Below are 24,224 nucleotides of genomic sequence, written 5' to 3'. Positions count from 1 at the left end.
TTTGTAAATTAGTTGAAATTAGAGGTTAGACTCTTCCATAACCTTCTTAATCTTGTTTCTAAGCATATGAATGATGTTAATTTGATGTGATTCTTGTTGTGGGAGTCGAAATTAGGGTTCTTGAATTGGGGATTTTGGTGCTTTGATGCTTTTGTGTAAATTGGCAATGGAATTATGCAATTGGAAGTATGTTATGACATTTAAGCATGAAAATATAACACCCCACTTTTTCGAACCCTAATTTTAGAGCCAAAAATTTAATTCCCTAATTTATGACTTAGGAGTTGAGAATTAATTGAGGAACGAAATTATGACCGAGTCGAGTTTAGGGTTGCGTTGGAAGTTTGAAAAGTCAAACTTGTTGATTATATGACGTGGCATGCGAATATTTGAATTTAAGAAATTATGTGATGAATTATGTGTTTGTGGGTGAGTGAGATTATCAGGATATTTCTCCATAACCTTATTTTCTTGAATTTTCGAAAACCCCTCATCTTATTGGAGAAAATTCTATTTTTCCGGATTTAATTTAATTCTTGGGATATTTATCCAAATTAATTCCAAAACCCAATTATTTCCTATTTTAATGAGAAAAATCGGCCCCCACTTGTTCTAGGTGATTTTCGAAAATCACCTATATTTGGGAAGGAAAGAATTTATTTTATTTTTAATTGATCCCTTATTGATTTCTTTCCATACCTCAAATTAAATATTCTAGCAAATCTTACCATACCTCAAGGAGATCTTGTCATATCTTATTTTAGTTAATAGTAAAAATCCATTCCTTATTTAAAAGGCCTATTACACGCCTAATTCCTTTCTCCAATGGGAGATTTTTATTTTTATTTATTTTTGCTCTGTGATATTTTATTCTACTCCGTAAAATATACCAAAACAAAACCTTGGCTAATTAAAAGCCATATATTTCGAAAATCTCCATGTTTGAGCCCTAGATCTTTTTCTTCTTCTCTACTCCAAAATATTGTTTTATTTAATTGTGGAGAATAAAAATATTTCCAAATATTCTATTTAATTACCTAAAGATCTTATTGAACCCTATAAATAAGAGCAAAACCTAACCCTAACCCTCAAAATTTTCGCCCCCCACCCATTATTTTCGTTCCCTCCCTCTTTTTCACTCTCACTCAATTTTCTTCTACCTTTCTCCAATAATCCTTCATCCTTTGAGAAGAATTAGAGTTTCGAGCCTCAAGATTTTTGAAGAACCAAGTCTCTACTTTGTTTCTACCGTTCGTTTTTTTTTCTCCAAAAAGGTATTCTTATATTAATTCTTCTTCTTTCTAACCAATTAATTGGTATTCTTGAACCCTCATGCATCTTGATCGAGTGAAAGTGGGATAAAGGGGATATGGAATATATGTGCGCATGTGGGCGCATGTGTGTGCGCGTCGTGCGTGTGTGTGCGTCGCCTGTGTGCGTGCGTTGCGTGAGTGTGTGTGTGTGTGTTGCGTGTGTGTGTGTTGTGTGTGTATGTTGGCAAAATACTCTTGTGTGACATATGTTGATGATAGATCTAGAGTTAAGATGCGAATGAAATTATGTGATGAATATGGCTTGATTTTGATTGGTAATATTAAGATAAATCGATGGGAAAAGGGAAACGTGAGGCATGCATGATTTAGGAATTTATGTTAGGACTAATACATGGTATGTACATGTGTGGAAAAGAAAAAGGTGAAACCTCAGTTGCGAAGCAGGATAATAAAGGGAAAGAACATACTTGAAATCTAAGCAGTCGAGGTGGACTTTATTCTTAAACTCTCTTATTTCTTGCAAAAATATTGATTGGTGTTATAAGGGTGGTTTGAAACGTTATGCCATGCATCGTGATTGTTTTTGATGATATCAGTGCGTCTCGATGCCTAGTTTGTGAGTATGCTCCATTAGGCTACAAGCTATGGATATGTATAAACGACTTCGGGTCTGAGTACGGGCCGCAAACCCTGCCAGGCTGTGTACACGAGTGGGATCGGGAGCCGCCCTTGCTAGTCGGCCGGCCTCGTGGGCGAAAAAGTGTGGCCACACTTTCGCCGCACCATGGAAGGATTGTGATTGTGATTGTGATAATTGATGAGAAAAGTGGGGGAGTTGTTTGACTGGCCAGTCTAAGAAATTATTTTTGTGATACTCGTGATATTCTTTTATAACTGCTTAAAACTCGAGTTCACTATGGTAAGGGTGACATAAGCTTATTAAATGTTTTGTGCAATGAGTTCACTGGGTATTTCCAAAATGCTCAGCCCTGCATGTGTTTTCCTTATGTGCGGGTTGAATGGCGGCCCGAGCGTTGGCGGGTGTTGAGCAAACTTAATTAATAAGATGAATATTTTGAACTTCGAGTGTAGTCGTGTCTCCATACATGGCTTCACTTTCTCTTGGATGCTTCTGCTAAATTTTGAAACTCATTTTTATCACTTAGTCGTTTTGAACCTATTTCTTTTTGGATTAGAAGACTGAGACATATGGTGTTTTGTTGAATTCATTCCAACCCTTGACTTTGATCGCCATTTATGCTATCTGCTCTTCATTGATTATTCTTGATCAAACCGTTGACTTATTGCTTTGTTAGCTTGTTATATACATAGGTCAAATCTCTTTAAATGAAACCCTAGCCTTGCTCTCGTTGTATTTATGTTGTCTAGGTAGCGACCGTCGAATTTATTATACCCTAGGAGGGGTCGTTCGTAAAAATGATGGAAAAATCTGAGTTTGAGGGTAGTATGTGACCTTAAGCTCTTGATGGTGATTTTAAAGTTACATTCTTGATGGTTTTGATATTGTATAAAGTTGGGGCTGCCTTGTGGTGAAGTTTGATGTTGATTTTTGTTCCAAATTCAAGTGAAATTTTTTAAAAAGGATTCGGTGAAAGAGGTTTAGTTTTTGGTTGTTATAAAAAGGTTTACAATTGAAGTTTTAGTTTCAAGATGTGAATATTTTGTGTTAACTTCAAAATAAAGTGGCTGTCCCATATTTGTAAAATTAATTAGGTTTGAATAGCATTATCGAATTTCTTAGCTTCTTTTTGGTATGAATGAAGTTAGAAATGTTTTAACTTGTATATATGTTTTATTTTTTTTGGGTTGTGATGAAGGAAAGAATATGGAAAGTGAAATAGATAAATGTGATAATTTGGTTTCTTGTGTTTATTTATAAATCGCGTGTTCTAGAGTTTAATCCCTTAAACTTCGATGCATATTGCTACGTTTTTATATGTTTTATTTGCTTGTGCTATAGAGATTAAATATGATTGTGTGAATGGTATAACTTAATGACATAAACGAGATATGGAAAGGTAAGATGTGAGAATTATGTTTTAAAATTGTTTTGTGGCATATGTTTTTGATTAACAGTGGTAAATGGTTGCTATTGAAGTATCTGTGATAATATATTATGTTGTTGCATAGTTGATCTAAATAGTTCAGAGATATTATATAAAGTGTTGGTAAACGATATCGTTTATGAATTGAAAAATGAACAGAATAGAGATTCCAAGTTATAATTTGATTTCTCGGTTAGTGATATCGTTTAAGTATGTCGAATTGATTTCCAATGCGTTTACACTACGAGCTTGTCGAAGCTCAACCCCCCTTTATTCTCCCTCTTGCAGAGTATAAAGCGAGTGGACTCACTTGTTGCCAGACGTGTCGAGTCACTACCTCCCTTTTGCGGTACAGCTTTAGTTCTCACGTGGCATGCTTAGACTAACTTTTGATTGTAATAGTTGGTTTGGAGATATAAGGTTATGTAACCTTCTTTGCTAATGGGGTTGTAAATAATTATCGAAACAAAATTATCGTATTTTGTTAGGTACATAGTAAAAGTTGTGTTAGTATTTATAGCTTAATCTTTTTGTAGTATTGTGCCTTAGAGGTTTGCAAAAGAAAAAAAAAATTTTAAAATTAAATAGATGTATTAGTTTAATCTTTTTGTAGTATTGTGCCTTAGAGGTTTGCAAAAGAAAAAAAAGTTATACAGATAAATAGACATGTATTAGTTTGTCGATCGTACGAGACGTGAACCATTTATTCGTTAAAAATAACCGAGTAAGGGGTGTTACAATTATTCCTTCAAATAGTTTTTTTAAAATTTTTTTGTAAATAGTAGTATTCCATTTTTCTTTATTTGTATGTCTTATTATATTTCATCCACACATCTCCCCTTTGTTATTTCTTTTATTTTATACTATACTCATATCAAATATTAAAATAGTATACAATCGTCTCCTAAAATATGAATGTTTCATTAAGATGGTTGAAGAAGACAATTACGTATATTTTTTGTTGTTGTTGTTTATAATATCACAAATACTTATTTTAATTAGTTTTTATCTATAAATATATTTTTATACTTATTTACTCTATATATTTTTTATTTTAAGTTAATATATCTTCATTATTTAAAAATCTTTTATTCTGCATAAGCATATGTGTTAACACTAATTGAATAAAAATAAATCATCTTGCACAGAAACATGAGTTTGCAGAATGATATGGACCAATATGTGTTAATACTAATTGAATAAAATAAATCATCTTGCACAGAAACATGAGTTTGCAGAATGACATGGACCAACCATTTTACGCTCCTGAGGGACAGTTCATAAGCATGAAAAGATTTGGGCTTATGTGGGTCCGAAAATGCTCGCCTACATCAAGTATGTACATGTGCACTATATTGCACAACACAATAATTGAAAACGAGGAGAGAACATCGCTAATTAGGAAAATGAACCCACAGACAATACTCCGATCTCCTCATCCAAAAGTGTAGTTGATACGTGATCAAATCATCTACACCTGACTCCAACAATATTTAATAGAAGTATGAGCATATGTCGGTGTCTCAACTAATAATTATCATTTTCTAATGTAATTTTCTCAATACTTAACGTTTCGTGTCAAGATTCGTATCCGATTAAATTAAGAAGGTGCTTTGGTCATAAAATTTAGTCCTCTAACTCAATCCTAGATGGATAATCATGAGATAATTAGTCATAGCTAACCCCTACCTATGACTAAAATAATCTCACAACTCAACCATATATGGTATCTTAGTACTCCCTCCGTACCACTTTAAAAGTTCCTGCTTACTACTTCTGTCCCACTTTAAAAGTACCGTTAAGCCATTCCATTTTTGTACAAAACAATTACCCTTCACTTTCCACTTAACTAACAATTAATTACCCTTCATTTAAATTATCCAAGGGTAGAATTAACACTTCATTATAAGAGGATAAAATTTGAATAAAAATGGCCAAAAAGTGGATCCCAAAGTCCATTATCACACTCATTTTCTACAAACTCCAACACTTTTTTAAAACTCCCACCCAATTCAACCGGACTCCCAATTGCTCCACCTCATATTTTTCATCCCATGTATTTATATACCTATTTTAAATTAATTTCTTTTAATCTTTTACTAAATGCCTTCTTCTCGTTTATTTATTGCGGCGGAGCATTTGATTTCCAACACTATTTGGTAGGTCGGCAACCCTGATTTATTTGTTTAATTTGATCTCTTATGATAGTCATTTACATAGATGAATGCTTGATTTCCTTATTCTTCTAATCTGAGTTTCGAAGGAGATGTTGCAGTCCGTTTAATTTCTAGCTCGCCAGAATCGTCCTCTCTCATATATTGGTCATCGTCATCATCTTCCATTTGCATTTTCACAGGATGCGAGTTTTCTGCCTGATTCATGAATTTCTATTTGCTTTAGCTTTCTAATTTGAGGAATCTTCTGTTTGCAGCATGTGATTTATGCACAGAGGAAGAATTCTGCTTGATCTATTATTCTAGTTCTATCAACAAATTTATAAAGGTCGATTTAGTGAATGGTTGCTTAAAATCGTAAGAATCAATATCAGTTTTGTGTTTCTCCTCCGATAATTTATTCCTTTTTATTTATTTATTTTCGCAATCTGTTGTTAGCTTGCTCATGAGATGATACCCTAGAAATCCAGTATCCATGGATGATTTACCAGACCTTGTAGCTTGGGACATATTGGAGAGGCTAAACACAACGGTGGATAAAAGTGCTATATCTCTAACATGTAAGCGCCTCCACAAATTGGACAATGTGCAACGGAAATCTATCCGCGTTGGCTGTGGCTTGCGTCCTGCCAATGAGGCATTGGTTTCTCTCTGCAACCGGTTTCAGAATTTGGAAAAGGTTGAAATCTCTTACTCGGGTTGGATGTCCAAGTTAGGGAAACAGTTGGATGATCGAGGTCTTTATAATCTCTCCATTAGCTGTCCTCGTCTCGCTGATCTTACCTTAAGTTATTGCACTTTTATCACTGATGCTGGTTTGACTCACTTGGCTTCCTGCTCTAATATCTCTGCCTTGAAGTTGGTCTTCACTCCGAGAATCAGTGGATGTGGGATATTATCGGTGGTAGTGGGATGTAAGAAGCTCGCATTGCTGCACCTCATTCGTTGTCTCAATATCACCAGAATGGAATGGCTGGAGTATCTTGGCAAGCTTGGAGACGCTTGAAGATCTTTGCATCAAGAATTGCAGGGCGATTGGAGAAGGCGATCTCATTAGATTAGGGCAAACTTGGCAAAGATTGAAACGGTTGCAATTTGAGGTGGATGCAAATTATCGTTACATGAAAGTTTATGACAGGCTAGCAGTGGATCAGTGGCAGAAGCAGTCGGTTCCATGTGACAAGATGACTGAACTTATATTGGTGAACGGCATCATCAGCCCTGGGAGAGGTCTTGCCTGCGTCTTGGGGAAATGCCGGAACTTGGAAAAGATTCACTTAGACATGTGTGTCGGGGTGAGGGATTCCGACATTATAGGTTTGGCTCGCAACTCAGGGAGCAGCCTCCGGTCCATCTCACTCCGAGTGCCATCAGATTTCTCACTCCCTCTCCTGATGACCAATTCCATAAGGCTAACAGACAAATGCCTGGAAGCATTGGCTCAGAACTGCTCGCGCCTTGAGTCCGTGAGATTATCTTTCTCCGATGGTGACTTCCCTCCATTTCCTCGTTCTCTCTGCAGGGGATCCTCACGGTGGTGCTCACGTGCCCGATGAGGGAGCTTGCTCTGGATCACGTGTACTCGTTTGATGACGTGGGGATGCAAGCTCTTTGCAGTGCAGAGCATCTTGAAATGGTGGAGCTGACAAGGTGCCAGGAGATTACAGATGAGGGGCTGGAGCTTGCAGCAAAGTTTCCTCAGCTGCGAGTCTTGAAGCTCAGCAAATGCCTTGGGGTAAGCTGTACGACGGGTTGAAGCCGTCGTGGGGTCGGGTAAGTTGAAGGTTTTGGCTGTGGATGATTGTCCACAGATATCTCATAGGGGCGTTGAAGGAGCTGCTGATTCGGTTTCTTTTAAGCGGGATCTCTCGTGGATGTATTAGTTCTAGTTTAGGATGAAATTATCTCTTTTCATCTTCTTCAATTCTGCTTTACATATAGGAGTATGTTGTAGTATCTATTAATTTTTCCCATCTGCATAGATAAGTTTTTCTTGCAAGCTGATGAAAATGTATGGGAGAACTCCAAATTTGGATGATTGTTGAAGTGGAAAATACTGGAAGTGTGGAATCAAACATGTGTACTTTTTTACAACTATCGCACTAAATTGTCCTTTTAAAATATTTTCATTGATCTATTTTGAGTTTTGAAGCATGCACTCACTGAAACTTAACACAATAAATTTCATACTTTTTGAGTTCTTTAGTTGGACAAACTCCATTTATGAATGATTCAATTTATTTTCTGGGACTAACAGGTCTAATCATTAAATCCTTTAAATTGTTGGGCGATCTCTGTCGATATCGCGATTTTGAGTGAAAGATAGAGTCACAATTTATCATAAAAAAATAAGTATGCCGGTGATTAATACAGAAAGATAAATAAAATGTATAATAGGAGTAATAATACTTTTGACATGCTTGTAAAATAAAATAAAGAGGCATAAAAAAAGATTGCTATGAAAAGGTAAAATTATCGGAATATCAATGGAAGTTGATCAAATTCTTGTCAACTCCGTGACTTTAAAATATGAGTAGTTAATTATGTTAAACTTTGTTATTTTTTTCAATTCTCACGTTGATTGTGTAAATTGTGAAGCCGAAATCTATGTTTTTTTTGTGCATATTTATACATCACTAAAAACCTATGAATTTTAGTTTAAATAATAAATATAAAATTAAACATAAAAATTAGATTGGATGAATATTTTTTGGATTTCCACATCATACAAAATTTTTTTTTTCTTAAATCTAATAAAATAATTTAAAAAAAAAATTATAAAGTAAATTTTTTGGATTAAAAAAAAATTAACCAAAACTTTATAGTTTTTTTTTTTCAAAAATTTTTGGATCACACTTATTTTTTTTATGTAGTTAATTTTTTTTTTGGGGAACTAACTTATTTTTAATATTTTGATGAAAATAATTCCACTATTTTAAAACTTTTTTTCCCGATGAAAAATTTATTTTTTGTAAAAATATTCAACATCTGGGCCCTCATCGTCTTCCCTATTTTTTGGGAGACGAATGAACCTTTTCTTCATTGGCTGCAAATTGCAATTGATTTTCCAAAAGCAGAAAAAGGAGAGCAATTGGGAGCTTGAGATAGCCTTTTGTTTTTCTTAATACAGTTGCAGAAAAGGTAAGAACCCTATATCAGTCAATTGCTTGTTTTTTAATTTTTTATATCCCCAAACCGATGACCCCCTTTTTCATGCTACCCCTTTTTTCCCCCGCCGCGTTTAACAAGTAGAAACAACGAATGCTTTCCATCACTATTCCTGTTGCAAACCCCTTTCATTCACTCCCCTCAAATCTTCATAATTACAGGGCACCAGCCCCCGCTGATCTCAGATTTCCCCCTCAGGGTTTTTTATCGAGGGCCTTTTTTTTTGTTTTGGGTTAAAGGGATCGGGTCTTGCACAAGCATTTGTATATTTAGCCTTTATTTCTTTTTTTTTATTTTAGTGAATGCAATTGTTTGAATTTTTTAAATTTGAGTCTAGCTCAGCAAATTGCGAGTAAAAAAGTTTTTCCGTTGCGTGAAATGTAACTGTTTCTAGCTCTGACTTGGCTGGATTGTAGCTCTATAATGATGTTTTAATGAGCTTTAGAGGACTTATCTGCATCCTTTCAATTTTTTATTTAGCACGATTCCGTTGTTCTTTTAGCACTAATAAGAGTTTAGGCATATTGCAGGGTGTACAAGTTTCTGAAATTCATAGGGCAATTGCTGCAAACTGAGTGTCCCTGCGATTCATGTTTGCGTTGATGTGAGCTGGGGTTACTTTGACACATGCAATTGAGTTACCATGAAGCGATATGTATACATAAATGATGAAAATCTAGCAAAAAAATATCTAATTGGGCAATCGAACAAAAGAAAAACCATCTGGAATTTTCTCCCAAAAAAACTATGGGAACAATTCAGGTTACTTTACATCGCCTCTATAAAACCCTGTGTACCACTGAGTTAAGTTTCATCTGGTATTGGTCTTTAGTGTGGAAAATAAACCCAATTCCCTTTTTACATGAACATATATAATTCTTAGCCAGTTCTGTAGCATTTGGCCCTTGCTGCAAACTGTACTTCTTTTTTTTCACTGCATCATTTGTTTCCCCTGGATCATGGAGATATATTTTAACATTATTCACCCGCATTTATGGTTATGGTTTTGACTAACCAATCACTTTCAATTTTCAAACAACGCTGATGACAGCATGTGTATTAAATGTTATATCTTCCATCCCCCCTTTATTAAATGTGAGCTCTATCTTTTATTTGCAGCCGTTTTATGAATCAATACTTTTTTGTTGATTGCCTGCCTTCAACTTTGGTCCCTCATCACTCCTGTCAATCCTGCAAGTACTTGGGGTCCTCTTATATTCATATTTGCAGTCTCAGCAAGTAAAGAAGCATGGGATGATTACAATAGATATCTCTCAGATAAAAAAGCAAATGAAAAAGAAGTTTGGATTGTGAGGCAGGGTATCAGAAAGCTTGTACGTAAACTACATCTGATGGTCTTTTGTGTTCTTCTATTTTATTTTACAGTTCCATCCAGCATCTGTTATGAGTTACGCAGATCACCGAAATATGGTTTCAGCTGTGAAAGTCTTTTTCACCTTCATATTTCATAATTATCAAAAAAGGGGAATTAATGGGCGGGACTTTGTTTGGTGGTGGGGGTTCACACCCCAATATTGTAGTGTTTTAGTTGGCTATCTTGTACTTATCTCTCTCTAAAAGTGTCTGTAATGTACTTCTGTTAGGGATATTCCCAGTTCAACATTATGCATATGCATAAAAGGGGCTGGGGCAACATTTAGGGGTGGTGGTCTTGCATTATACTCCATTTACTAGTCATTTGGACATGTTGGCATAAAAATGTTTATTATGTAATTACTTATAGAAATTGCTTGCAACCAATTCATGTCATGTTTTCCAAGAGGTCTTCACGAACATAAATTACATTTTTTTTTAGAAGTCACTGCTGCAGTGAATTGTCTTTTTAGAGGAATGCTTCTTGATTTTTCTCAACCTTTTGATTGTCTTATCCCTTGGGCTTTCTCATATCTGGCCAATGTTACTTTTGTTCCTTAGATTCAAGCCAAGATATTTGTATCGGGAACATAGTATGGCTCCGTGAAAATGATGAAGTTCCTTGTGATCTTGTGTTACTTGGCACAGCTGATCCACAGGGTTTTGCTATGTGGAGGTAAATTTTCTAACCCCCTCTCTATTTAGGTTCATTTGTTTATTATGAGGTGTTGGAATTTATTGTCCTATTTATAATAAATGCTGATATTCATCACTCCGGGACAGAAACACACACGCTCAAGGCTCATACTGACTATTTGGTTCTTGTATTCCAATACGAACATTTCACTGAACAGATGATCTTTTCCAGAATTTAATATGTCCTAGGGTGGCAAATTGTCACGCCCATTTTCTAAGGATAGAAGACACGGTGAATCGCGACTGGGGAGGGTTAAAGAAGCGGAAGAAAGGGAAAAAGACACAACTCGACCAAAGCTTGAAATAATAGTTATAGCTCGATTAAATCGAGTATCTCAACAATCAACAACTCAAAGAATATTATCTCAACAATACAAGGACTCAAAGAAAGAGAATAACTCGCGGAAGCATTTCGAGAGTAATCTGCATGTAGAAGACACAACATATCTGGACATTTGATAAACATTCTTCACTTTTATGCTCAACACCTCCGCACTCGTCCACCTGCTTCAACTGCATATGGGAAAACAAATGCAGAGTGAGTACTTGATTTACTCGAGGAACAAATGTCAAAACAATTTTATAAAACAGTTATGTCATGCCGCCATTGAGTGACCTCGGATTTTAGTTTGAAAAGGCCCAAGACACTAAAAATATTTCACAAGCACAAACTTTCAACTCATCCTCAAATCCTTTTCCTCATCATTTCAAAAACACAACCATTTTTCCTTGAGTTATTTAAGAAACGCCATACTCTGCTTTGAGCCGTGTGGGGCCACTTTCCACGAGCACGAAAAACCACAACCCATTCGATGACTCACGCCTCATCATGTACACTAGTCCAAGTAAGGACGCACCTTGCTAGGACCCGAATTCGATTAAACTCATAGTAGGGACTCAGCTCCCACTAAGCAATCATCAACCTCATCATCTCAACAACCTCACATCATCATCTCAACAACCTCAACATCAACAACATCAACAACATGTGAAACGAATGTGGCCGCAAACTCGATCACCTGGATCGCCGACCCAAAAGACGGCTCACGATCCCCAATGGTGTACACTAGTTCGAGAGGACTCACTCCTAGTCGACGAACTCGATTTCAATAGGTCTAGTAGGGACATCTCCCTTGCTAAACAAACAGATAGCATTTTCAAACAAAAACATGCATGACATACCCTTTCGAAACTTCATTTTTCTCATAAACGTAGAAACATAAATCATTTTTCGTCAAGGTCGAGCATCATCTCACATCATATCAACAAGTCGAGCAAATCACAATATCACTCAATTAATCAACACATATTATCACATAACATCACTTTCAATACTCTCACTTTAATCACAAATTTCACATCATGCTTGAATTTAAATAATTGCAATCACATAAAATGATGCTCAAACCAACATATATATTAAATCGAAAGCTCTTGAAAACTTTAGTTCGAAAGCCCACCTGTTCATTTAAAGCTTTAACTTGTGCTCCATTCCATTCTCGAAAAGTGTGCGTGAAGTCGCCCATTGTTTTAGTGTACTCCGGCCCAATCTTCATTTAATTAAATTGGCCCATCCCAACTACTCCAATCCATTTCCTTTATTAAAACAGGAGGCCCAAAACTTTAATATAAATCATTTGGCCCAAACATTAAATAAAACAAAGGCCCAGACCTTCTCTCTTTCTCCTTACGTGAGAGTCCAGAATGGGAGAAATTTCTAATCTCTTCCCTTTCTCTCAATTCCTCAAGATCGGCCTCTTCTTTCTTTTCTATATCGTCTCCTTCTGTCTAGCCATCGTTCTGTCATGGCCCCACTGCCTCGTTTCTCTCTGCACCGCCGCGCGTAGCGCTGCTGCCGTCCTCTCCGTTGAGCGCTGCCGTCGCCATCACCGCCCTATCTTTCCTCATCTCCGCCACAGCGCGCTGCTCAAATGTTGTCGGCATCATTGCCGCCGGGTAGCCGTTGCTGCTCCTGATCGAGACAGCCATCAGCCGAAGTCTAAGCATCACCGAAACCATCTCACTCTGTCTCCGTTCACACCGCTGCTGTCCGCGCTCGTTTCGCAGCACAGCCGCTGCTGCATTTCCACCGCCTCGCACCCTCTCTCTTTTCCTCTTGGTCGAAGGTAAGGCTGCACTTCCCCTGGTCAGAACGCAACACTGCTGCTGTCGCGGTGCAGCGCTGTTGTTCGTACCCAACGCCGGCACTGCTGCTTTGCTTCCTCCGTCAGCCGGTCTCTCCTCTCTTCACGTCATTCCCGAACTGAAAGCCACCGCCGTCTCTCTCTTTTTCTCTAAATCCTCCGCCACCAAGCAGCCCCAATTCACCCTCTTTTTCATCCTCCATCTCTCCATCGATCTCGCTGCTGCGTTCCTCTCTTCTCACCGGAATTTCAGCGCTGCCTGAGTCGCACCCCTGTCATCATCGCGTCAACTCGGCGCCACCTCGCCTTTCGCTGGGGTGCCATCGCTCATCTTCTCGCTGCCCCATCGCTGCTCGTCGCCTCCTCTCCGTCAGCTCTATCTATCTCTCCCTCTTTTCTCTCTGCCGCCATGCTACTGCCCGATGGTGGTGTAGGATCGACGCCGCCGTCATCATAGCGCTCACCGTATTCTCTCTGAAACTCTCAAGCTTGAAACTGGTGAAACAAAATGAAGTTGATTGGGAGTGATGAACGTGGATCATGGGAGATATATGTAGAAACCGATTTCATGGAATCAGGAGGTAGAAACCGATTTGTTGCGGGTTTTGTGGAACGTAAAAATTTGTGAAACTAATCTGGCTTAAATCCGATGATTGGGTTGCATAATCAAGGTGACCCAACATGAAAATTTAATAAATGACTGGGCTCATAACAAAGGGCTTTCTTCAAAAGAATGAATAAATTCTATAGCCCAAAATGTATAGTATATTATTTTACTACAAGAATCGTGGGTGAAAAATCGCTAAAATATTCGACTTCCTTCCAAGACAATTAAAAACAAAAAAAACAAAAGTCGGGTGTTACAAATCGTGCGTGTTGGTCGTTATCGTGTCGACACGATAACGACACACACGATAACAACAAACACGAACACGACCCGTTAAGAAAATTCCAAACACGAACACGAACACGACCCGGTACCCTCAGACACGAACACGACACGAACCACTTCGGTTTACACGACACGATAACAACACATATACGACACAACACGATAACAACACTATAATAATAATATTATAATATATTAATATTATTTCTAATATGAAAATTTTAATTTTAATTTTAAATTTTTAAATTTTTAAAATTTTAAAATAAATAAAAATAAAATTAATATTATATATACTTAACGTGTAACACGACACGAACATGACACGAAATAATATTATAGTATACTTAACGTGTAACACGACACGACACGAAATTTTCGTGTCCTATCGTGTCGACACGATAAGGACACGAACCCAATAAGCTTTGATACATACCCATTAATTTCGTGCGGATTCGTGTCGTGTTATCGTGTCGTGCCAAAAATTGCCAGCCCAATCTGTCCCTGGGTTGTTGTCGAATTTGGACAATACACAATCACATCTATCTTATGCAGCTATACTGGAACCATATGTTCTGGATATTGCAACACTAGTTTCTACAGTTACTACTAACTGCGATGATTAACTTTATAAAGAAATTAAGCTATTCACTGTGGTAAGTATTTATATGAGCACAAAGTGGAAATAGGGTCTGTGACTAATCTATATAAGTAATGTTAAGTCGGGTGGTCTTTTGCCTAGGATTTTCAATCCAGTTTGACAGAAAGAAACAGAGTTGTGTGAGGGTCACAAATATACAAGTAAAAAATAGATGCCATATTGTTAGCCATGTTTGAATGAGATCTATTTGAAAGAATCTCTATATGTATTAGTTTATCAAATGGTTTTTCTGCAGCCAAAAACTGAATCTAAAAGGATAGATGCCTTGGGCTGTTTTAGTTCTGAATCTACAAAATGAAATTTTCCCTGGTTTTCCCCAAAATTACCTCTGTGTGTGGCATCCTTGTAAATTGACCATGGCAATCAAATCAGTACTATCTGCTTCTATGCTTTGGGGGAGAATCTAACTGAATGTGTATGTTCACCTGACGTGTTGATGATAATGATGTGTTTGTCTTCTAGACAGCAGCACTAGATGGAGAAACTGACCTAAAGACACGGTCGATACCTTCTGCTTGCATGGGAATAGATGTTGATTTGTTGCACAAAATCAAGGCAAGACGTTTGTATATTTTGAATTATTAATTTACTGTATTAGACACATCGTTTAATTCTTGTTCATGTTCCAGGGTGTAATTGAGTGTCCCAGTCCAGATAAGGATATTAGGAGGTTTGATGCAAACATGCGACTGTTTCCTCCATTTCTTGATAATGATGTTTTCCCCTTGACAATTAAAAACACACTTCTTCAATCGTGCTACTTAAGGAACACAGAATGGGCATGTGGAGTTGCTGTGTACACGGGTAAGTTTGTATACCTTCAGGCATCTAAACCTAAACCCAATATTGTTATACTTGTTTCATTTTCTTGAATGAATACCCTTTCTCTATTGATGCCAAATAGTAGAAAAGGTCATGGCATCATTAAATTGATAAAATGTTTAAAGCTACTGGTTGGGATTTCACCTGTATGCAGATGATCAGGGGCATATCGGGATAGCTAAAAATTCGTTAGTGTAGCCATTGCTGGTTTCTCCGTTTTTAAAAGCTTCCTTTTTTACTTCCTCCGTCCCCAAAGAATATGCATTTTGGGTTCGCCCCAGTTTTAATAAAAAATTGATAAAAGAAAAGAGGTAGAGAAAAAAAGAAATAAAGATTGTTATGGAGAATGGTCTCACCTCATTAGGGGAAAAAAGGGTTCCAAAATTAAAAGTGCATTTTTTGGGACAAAAAAAGGAAAGAGTGCATTTCATGGACGGAGGGAGAGAGACAAACATGTTTATAGGACTTGCAAATTTTTTTTAATTAAAGAATTTTTATAAAATTTTTTTGTTTACTTGAGTTATTTTTTTAACTTGCTTTCTTTGTTTTTAAATCTCATAAAGTATACAAATTTAAAGATAAAAATTAAAAATCTAGAATATAAAATATATTGGTTCCTGGGTTTAGTGGCATTGGCTGGCCCCATATTTTAAAAAGGCGACTGTGACATGCTTTTAGTCCACTGAAATAAGATTTGTTCTGTAAATGGGAAGAAAACTTCTGCATACTTTAAGCTCTAACTAAAGAAACATTTGTTAGATGTAAAACACTTCTGCTTGGTTTTCATTTTTCTTATCGGGTCACATACCTGAACCTTGTTTATATGTTCCAATGTCATAGCTCAAGGGGCTGTACATTTTAATTCTGAAAGCTGATTACTTACCTTCTTTGTTAGTCAGAGATCAAGTAATTTCTGGCGTAAGTCTCTATCTTTTTTTAAATTTAAACAAACCAAGCTGGGCATTTTAGGGGTATACCTAAACCAAAGCTTACACTGTAGATGCCAGATTGACAAATTGACTGGAGCAATATTTTTTTCAGATAGTTGTCGCTTTGTTCTAGGCATAGGGGGAATGTTTGGAAGGACCAGAAGGGGGGGAAGGTTATCTCTTTAAATAGCTTGTCAAATTTTCTTGCTCCTGCTCTTAAGTTAGATCAGCATCCCTGAAATGGAAATTTTAATGGGAATCCTGGAAGAATTTTTCGGGAAGCAAATATTTAAAGAACTTATATTTGTAGGTGATTTTTTTGTTCAAGGAATTGTTTAGATGAAGATAAACATATTTTAATCATGTAATAAAATGTTTAGGGGGCTTAAATCTGTTATATACATTGCTAACATGCCCACCTTTTCTTCCCGGTTCTTTTTTGATCTGATGTAAAAAATCTTGATCCATCTTTTGTAGCTATGGTATGTTCAATATCCAAAAGAAGGTCCTTGGTATGAGCTTCTGGTCATCCCGCTTTGATTTGCTACTTTGCTCCATCATGATTCCTAATCCCTAAAGGAAACTTTTGAGTTTTTTAGTTATCTTATTGTCATGTCTTTTTATTGGGGTTTTGATGCCGTAGGCACTGTATTGATGTTATGTCTAAAGCTATACTTGTATATTTATGCTTAAAAGAAACTAGAAAAAAAAATGTATTTCATTATGTGAATTAACATGTGTTGTGCATGTCTTTTAAATATATGAATATATTTAGGACTGTTGAATGGTCTTTTTTGCAGGTGTCCTTAGATCTGTTAAAAACTTGTACCTTTATAGATTGGGATGACCAGTGGTTGATCCAGAAACAGGGATTCGGGCCAATGAATAAGTAAAAACTGAGAATGCACTTGTAATTACTGTTATAGTGTTCTGATTTACTTTTTTTTCTTGTTTACAGCACAGCAATCAGTGAGGACGGGGCAAGTTGAATATATTGACAGATAAGGGAACTCATGAAAATAAAAACTTTAAAAGATGCTGCATAATGGGAGATTCTATGGGGAAAGAGAGTGGGGATGCCTTGACAGGTCAGCTTTTTAAATTTCCTCATGCATTGAAGTTTAGATTCTTCATCTAGTCTTCAACTGAAACCTTGTAACCTACATATATAGCTGCAGCGGGCAGAATATTTTTTAGTTTTAGGCTTTTTTGATTAGTTAGTGGACCTAGGTTTCTTTCTGCTACTACTTCATCTGCAAAAACATTAACCTGTTTAGGAAATCGAAAACGATACTAAAATAGAAGGATGAGTCTTGAGATGTCATCATAAAGTGCATTCAGATTTAGTACCCGACAATAGGTTTAGTTTCCATAACAAAAAGTAGGAAAAAATTTTTTGATGGCATATGTCAGCTTAAGTGAAAAAAAATTTGGGCCAGGGCCCGGTGTTCTCTAGTATTATTCATAATGTAGCTTACATTTATACCCAGATTCTGTATATGCAGATGCCCAGCTTTCTTTTTGATGTATCCATTGGGTCTGCTGATGTCATTAAATTTTCCCCAAAATTATGGGCCCTATGCAAACTGTTATTCCTTGAAGGTGACTATATCAACTTATATGTTAAATCTGGTCTTGAATAGGTATTTTCTCCTCTATATACTTAATATTTTTTTGACTTTGAAAAAGGGGGCAATTTCATACAAGGCATATCCCAAGATGAAGAAGCCCTTTTATGTGTCTTCCGTTTCCCTGATTTTTAAAAAAAAAGGAATATTCTTGGTAAGTGTAGATGTTATCGGGTATGGGTGGGTGATGGGCTTGGGGTCCTCCTGCCTAGCCTCCAAGTTTATCTGTAGCAAACATGTAGACACACACATGCACATATATTTTACTACATGTATATTTTACTTAACATAATTTTACAGGAAATACACATTCACTCATCATACAATACACTTTACAATTACACTTTATAATAACATAGACATATAATGCCTATTATGAGATATAAATTCAAGTATTATTCCCGTAGTGAACACTCTGATTCACATCTGACAGGAAAAGAATGTCAGTGGTGGTTCGGGACTGCCAAAGTAGAGAAATCTTTCTCTTGTCAAAAGGAGCAGATGAAACTATTCTTCCTCTTACCTATTCTGGTAATCTCATTTTTATTTCCATGGGTACTATTGTTGTTCGATTGGCTATAGTAATTTTGTAGGAAACTTTGCGTTGATTGATCTATAAATTTCAGCCCTTTCGAGTTCTGAAATTATGGTTAGAATTTAGTTCAGCTAGGAAAGCCAGTTTGGCTTGTGAAATAGGTTGCGTGCATCATATAATTTTGTTCCTTGCTCTCTATGATTGGTTCATGCTAAATTAAAAAGCAAAATGCATAAATTATCTCTTCTAAACTGTTATCCTTCATGTGAGTCTCAAAGTCATTTGATTTGATTTTTGTTTCTCTTATATTGGTCTATAAGCTTCTTGGCATGTATGCACAATATGTTGGATGCATTTGATCTGTATCCTCAAGTTTCTTGTTTTCTCCTGAGAAAATATTAGCTGTAGGTGTTGTCCATATTTAAATTATCTTTTTTTCAGTAGGATGAAATATTTGTAATATCTAACAGATAGATTGTGTCAGGGCAACAGGTTAGGACTTTTGCGAGCTGTAGAACAGTATGCTCAAATGGGTCTGAGAACATTGTGCCTTGCTTGGCGTAAATTAGAGGAGGAGAATATCAGGAAAAAAGTTAGTGGAATATGAGAACTACTTTTATATATTAATTTTATAATAAAATGTGAGTGAAATAAGTTAATGGAATGTGAATATGTGTGGATACCACTCCCCTTATAAGGCCTTTTAAGGGGTGGGTGGCCCACTTCTAATATAGTATCAGAACGGGTTTAAGTCGATGATAGATATCTCTTCCCTTGCCTACTCACGTGATGGAAGGCCGATGTGTCATTCCGGCCCACACGTGAAGGGGCGTGTTAAAACTTTTAAATCTTATCCCACATCAACTTGGTGATGATCCTAACTCCTCTATATAAGTATGGATAACCCTCCCCCTTACGAGCCCTTTTAAGGGGTGAGTGGCCCATTTTTAATATTGGGAATCTTTCTTCTTTTTCATACTCTTTTTTTCTTTTGGGTAGTGTGCATAAAAAACACTTTGTGATTGTATTAAGAAAAATTAACCTTGCCTGATAGGTCATATATGTTTTCTATTAGACTTTAAGGAATCAGTTATATGACAAGAAGAAAAGAAAAACAACTTTGCAGTGGACTAACTGCATTTGCTTGTTATTAACAAGCACCAAATGGCTCTTCAACTTTAGTCTCTCTTAACTAGCATCTGTTGTTCCTCAGACCTTCTGAATCTGATGCTTCATATCCAAGCTTGTGTATTAATAGTACTCTCTTGACTCTTGTTGATTCTTTTTGTCTCAGCCTGTGGCTGGACCTTCTCCACCTGACATTTCTTTAACTAAAGTTTTTTTTCTGCTACTAAATTTTCGTATTTCAAATTGCTGTGTGCATCATTAACAGAGCCTAAAGGCCAGCTTCTGATTATTGATGGGAAAACTGAGGATGAAGTATGTAGGAGCTTGGAGCGAGTTTTGCTAACTACGAGAATCACAGAGTCTGAACCCAAGGTATGATTTTTCCATTTTTCTGAAACTAGATTAACTGCAACTTTTGCCAACTTAGTTTTGTGCTTTTGAGTGATTTTATCATATTACATGTACGAATATTATTTTTATGTGCAAATTGTATTGCATTTTGTCTTTTCTAGAACATGTACCAGTAGGTTTTGTAGCTTAACATTATTTGATGCCTTATATTAGTAATATGATTGTGTTCTTTCTTCTCTCATTTATCATATTTTTTTATTATGAGCCTGCATCTGTTTTAGTGCTAGCAAATCTGATCCTGGAATCCTGGCATGATTAAAGGACTGGAGCTTTTCTATGGCTTGGCTGAAAATCTTATCATTTCTGGAAAAGCATCCTAAAGTTTTCCTTCTTATTTACACTTCTGATCCCTTTTCAAGTTTATTTTCTATGAGCCATAAGGAGGGAATTTGAGAGATGTCACAGCTTTGAAACTTAGTTTGGCCTGGTACCAAATGAAATATAATTGGTTTATTCCACTATATCATCAAAGTGGTTAAATTAAAACGTAGGGTATGCCTAATTCTATCATCTCCAGTTAAGTACTAATAGCTGTGATTCTGTAAAAGATGTGTGACTGATACGCTGATAGCAGCATGGTCAAGTCAAGAGTTGTTACTAAAATGGTCTATAACTGTATCTGCATCTTATACATTTTATACCCAGTAAAGATTCCTAGGAGTTCTCTTACCAAAAGACATGTGGGGAGCAAAGGGCCCCTATCTGCACTTGTTACATTTGTGTCTGGAATAGAGATGTTATGAGAGATATTTTGTTGAAACAGGATGTAGCTTTTGTTGTTGATGGCTGGGCTCTTGAAATCGCCCTCAAGCATTATCGCAAAGCTTTCACAGAACTTGCGATTTTGTCACGAACAGCTATTTGCTGTCGTGTTACTCCATCCCAGAAGGCTCAGGTATGTGACTCCTCTTCTAGCTAGTTTCTGGTGGATAATACAATAAACTATATGCATACACCAAGTACATATAGTGATATTTAAAAAAGAATGTCACATTTTTCTAGCTTTAACGATTTCATAGATTTTTTATGAGATGGAATTTTTGAATTACCATGGAAAAGTATATATCTGCAATCCAAGCTGCAACTAATATCATGGAAGCGCCATACTTACCCAAATTTATGTGTAGGGCAAGAAAAATCTGTCCAAAAATGTACTCCCTCCGTCCCACCAAAGATGACCCAATTTCCTTTTAGTTTGTTGTCCCACCCAAGATGACTCATTACTAAAACTAAAAACCTCTTTATCCCTACTTTATTCACTCTCTATTACTTTATTCTCCACCTAACACATTACTAGGAAGGGGGTCATCTTCCTTGGGACGGAGGAGTAGTTTGAAAAATGTATCGAAAGGACTATATGCTTTTGCTACATATTGCAAACATTGACGCCTGTCATCTCGTCAAGCCACTTATCCTTCGTGACTATACAAAAATGGGAGAAAATAGAATATTATGTCTATGGAAGGTGGTAATAATAACCACTTTCCCCAATAGAAATTATTAACCATGCTTATTTGTGCATACATTTACATACATTAATGAATTTCTATTATATTAGTTCTTTTTATATATTATTAATACTTATTTCATGTAAATGGTTTTTATATATACTACATTACTGCTTTTTATGACAATCGTTAATTATACAAAATCAATTTTACAGATTGGTATTCAGTTCACACGGGAAGAAATTTCCCTGTATTTGTTCGAAATTTTGTACAATTATTTTCTTTGAAATTACTGTCTTTCTAACTGGAATAACCATTTCACCATTATTACTCTTGTTTACTGTCGTTTTTAGCAAGATATGACTGAAACTTTCATTTATTTATTTTTTCAGCTGGTAGAACTTTTGAAGTTATGTGATTACAGAACTCTGGCCATTGGGGATGGTGGAAATGATGTGAGGATGATCCAACAAGCTGACATAGGGGTTGGCATAAGTGGAAGAGAAGGACTGCAGGCAGCCAGGGCAGCTGATTATAGCATCGGAAGTAAGATCTTTGTTAACGTTTTAGGTTTCCATACTTGCATTCAAGTAATTCTTCAGACATTTGTTTTAGTGGACTCACAGTAATATATTCTTACTAAATTTTTTTATGTCACCATATTCTTCACTTGCAGAATTCAGATTTTTGAAAAGACTGATACTTGTGCATGGACGCTATTCATACAACCGCACAGCATTTCTTTCCCAATATTCCTTCTATAAGTCGTTGTTGATATGTTTTATTCAGATCTTGTAAGTTCTTTAACTTGCTCACATACATTCAGTTGAGGAGCAATGGAGTATATGATTTCCTTGTGTGCTTACAGTACAATCTTCCAGTTCCTCTTTCATTTCAGGTGTCTCTGGAACCAGTCTGTTCAACTCAGGTCAGCTTGATGGCTTATAATGTGTTTTACACAGTGTTCCAGTTCTGGTCAGTGTTCTCGACAAAGATCTTAGTGAAAGAACTGTAATGCAGCATCCCCAGATACTATTTTATTGCCAAGCAGGAAGGTTCAATTCTACTCTCTTAAAACTTAAAGCTATTTCACTTGTTTCCAAGAGAGGAGATCAAACAAAGTGGATAAAATGGTTACTCAATCATGCTCTACAAAATAAATTAATTTGTGTACAAAATTTGGGGATTAAATACTCCAAGAAAGAGTTCCCTAGGGGACGTTCAAGCGGTGATGACTATAATGTTTCATACTCCATCAAGAAAGAACTAGGGTATTTTTTTGCATGAAGCTTAGATAGAAATGTGAGACCTATAATTTTGGCTGTACCATGCATAAGACTTGCAACTATAAGTGACACCTTATTCTAGCAATATGCCTCAGAGCAAATGTTGATTATTTTTAGTCCACAACCCATATCTGTTTTCTGACCTATATATTAGAATGCGGAAGTTTCATTTTTCCTTAATAAGGTACTTGATACTACTCTGATTCTCTAGGCAATTGTTGTTTTTGTCATCACCATACATTCCTATGCTTTTGAGAAAAGTGAGATGGAGGAGGTAGCAATGGTTGCACTGTCTGGATGCATCTGGTTGCAGGCATTTGTCGTTGCATTGGAGACCAAGTGAGTAGCTTAATACCAAAGTTTTGCTGATAGTAAGCATGTGAATAAAAATCTACGTTCTTGGCTGACCTCACTATTACTCCCACCCCCCACACCCTCTTTAAAGCTTTTGGAAAATGCACTTCGAGTTTGTTGAATTTATTATTTCCAACGTTAAGTTGGTTAAGCAAATAGTAGTTGAATCGGTCGTTGATAACTATAGGTGTATAGTTTGTATTCTACCATCATGCTAACTGACGCTGCTATATTTGAGTTTGATTGACACAACTTTCCTTTGGTGTTTACAGTTCTTTTACGATTTTGCAACACCTGGCAATATGGGGCAATCTTTTTGGTTTTTATGTCATCAACTGGATTGTTAGCGCCATCCCAGCATCAGGAATGTACACAATAATGTTTCGTTTGTGCAAGCAGCCGTCTTACTGGATTACAATGATTGTGAGTCTTCTTTTCCTCTTTTTTTGGCCCTTTAAAGTTCTTTACTATATAGACCACAATGACATACTCATCTGAACACTATTTCACATACAAAATATTATTGCATGCTTATATGATAATCAATTATATCATTTTGTCCGATTGCCCCAACATTCTCTCTCTCGCTCAACGTTACTTTCAGTATGCATGCAACCTCTGAAGATGAGATTGATTTGCACTACTATTAGTTTACTTGGCGTATGTGCTAACCAAAAGTCGAATTGCTATGTCAGCTTATTATAGCAACAGGAATGGGGCCTGTTCTGGCACTGAAGTACTTGAGATACACATATAGGTCAAGCAAAATCAACATACTCCAGCAGGCAGAGCGTTTGGGAGGGCCGATCCTTTCGTTGGGAATCATAGAGCCTCAGTCAAGATCCCCCTTGGACAAAGATCTTGCTCCTCTCTCTATAACACAGCCAAAGAACCGCACTTCTGTATATGAACCTCTCTTGTCAGAATCTCCTAGCGCCACGAGACGCTCTATCGGACCCGCACAGAGATTCGATTATTTCCAGTCACAGTCCCCACTCGCTTCTACTCATACAAGAAAGGATAACTGAGGCTGAGACATATACCATGTATAGGGAGTTAGTTAGCACTGAGGCGTCATATATTTCATGTCTGTTAGTTAGACTCAGGAGACCCATTACTCAATTATTTTAGTCCAGATTTTTTTGAAATTTCATGGCTCACCTTTTTGGATACAGCTTAGAGATCATTATGAATTGTATATTTCGTTATTTAAATATATTTCTCTAAATTTTAAATA

General features: G+C 36.5%; 2 pseudogenes; both read left to right on the top strand.

Annotated features, from left to right (window-relative positions):
- The first annotated feature begins 5,447 nt into the window (after positions 1–5,447).
- LOC125200041 lies at positions 5,448–7,608 on the top strand (annotated as a pseudogene).
- Positions 7,609–9,325: 1,717 nt separating this feature from the next.
- On the top strand, positions 9,326–24,224 carry LOC125200043 (annotated as a pseudogene).

The sequence above is a fragment of the Salvia hispanica genome, unplaced genomic scaffold (assembly GCF_023119035.1).
Source record: "Salvia hispanica cultivar TCC Black 2014 unplaced genomic scaffold, UniMelb_Shisp_WGS_1.0 HiC_scaffold_784, whole genome shotgun sequence".
NCBI classification, from domain to species: domain Eukaryota; kingdom Viridiplantae; phylum Streptophyta; class Magnoliopsida; order Lamiales; family Lamiaceae; genus Salvia; species Salvia hispanica.
This window is presented reverse-complemented; position numbering and strand designations above follow the sequence as displayed.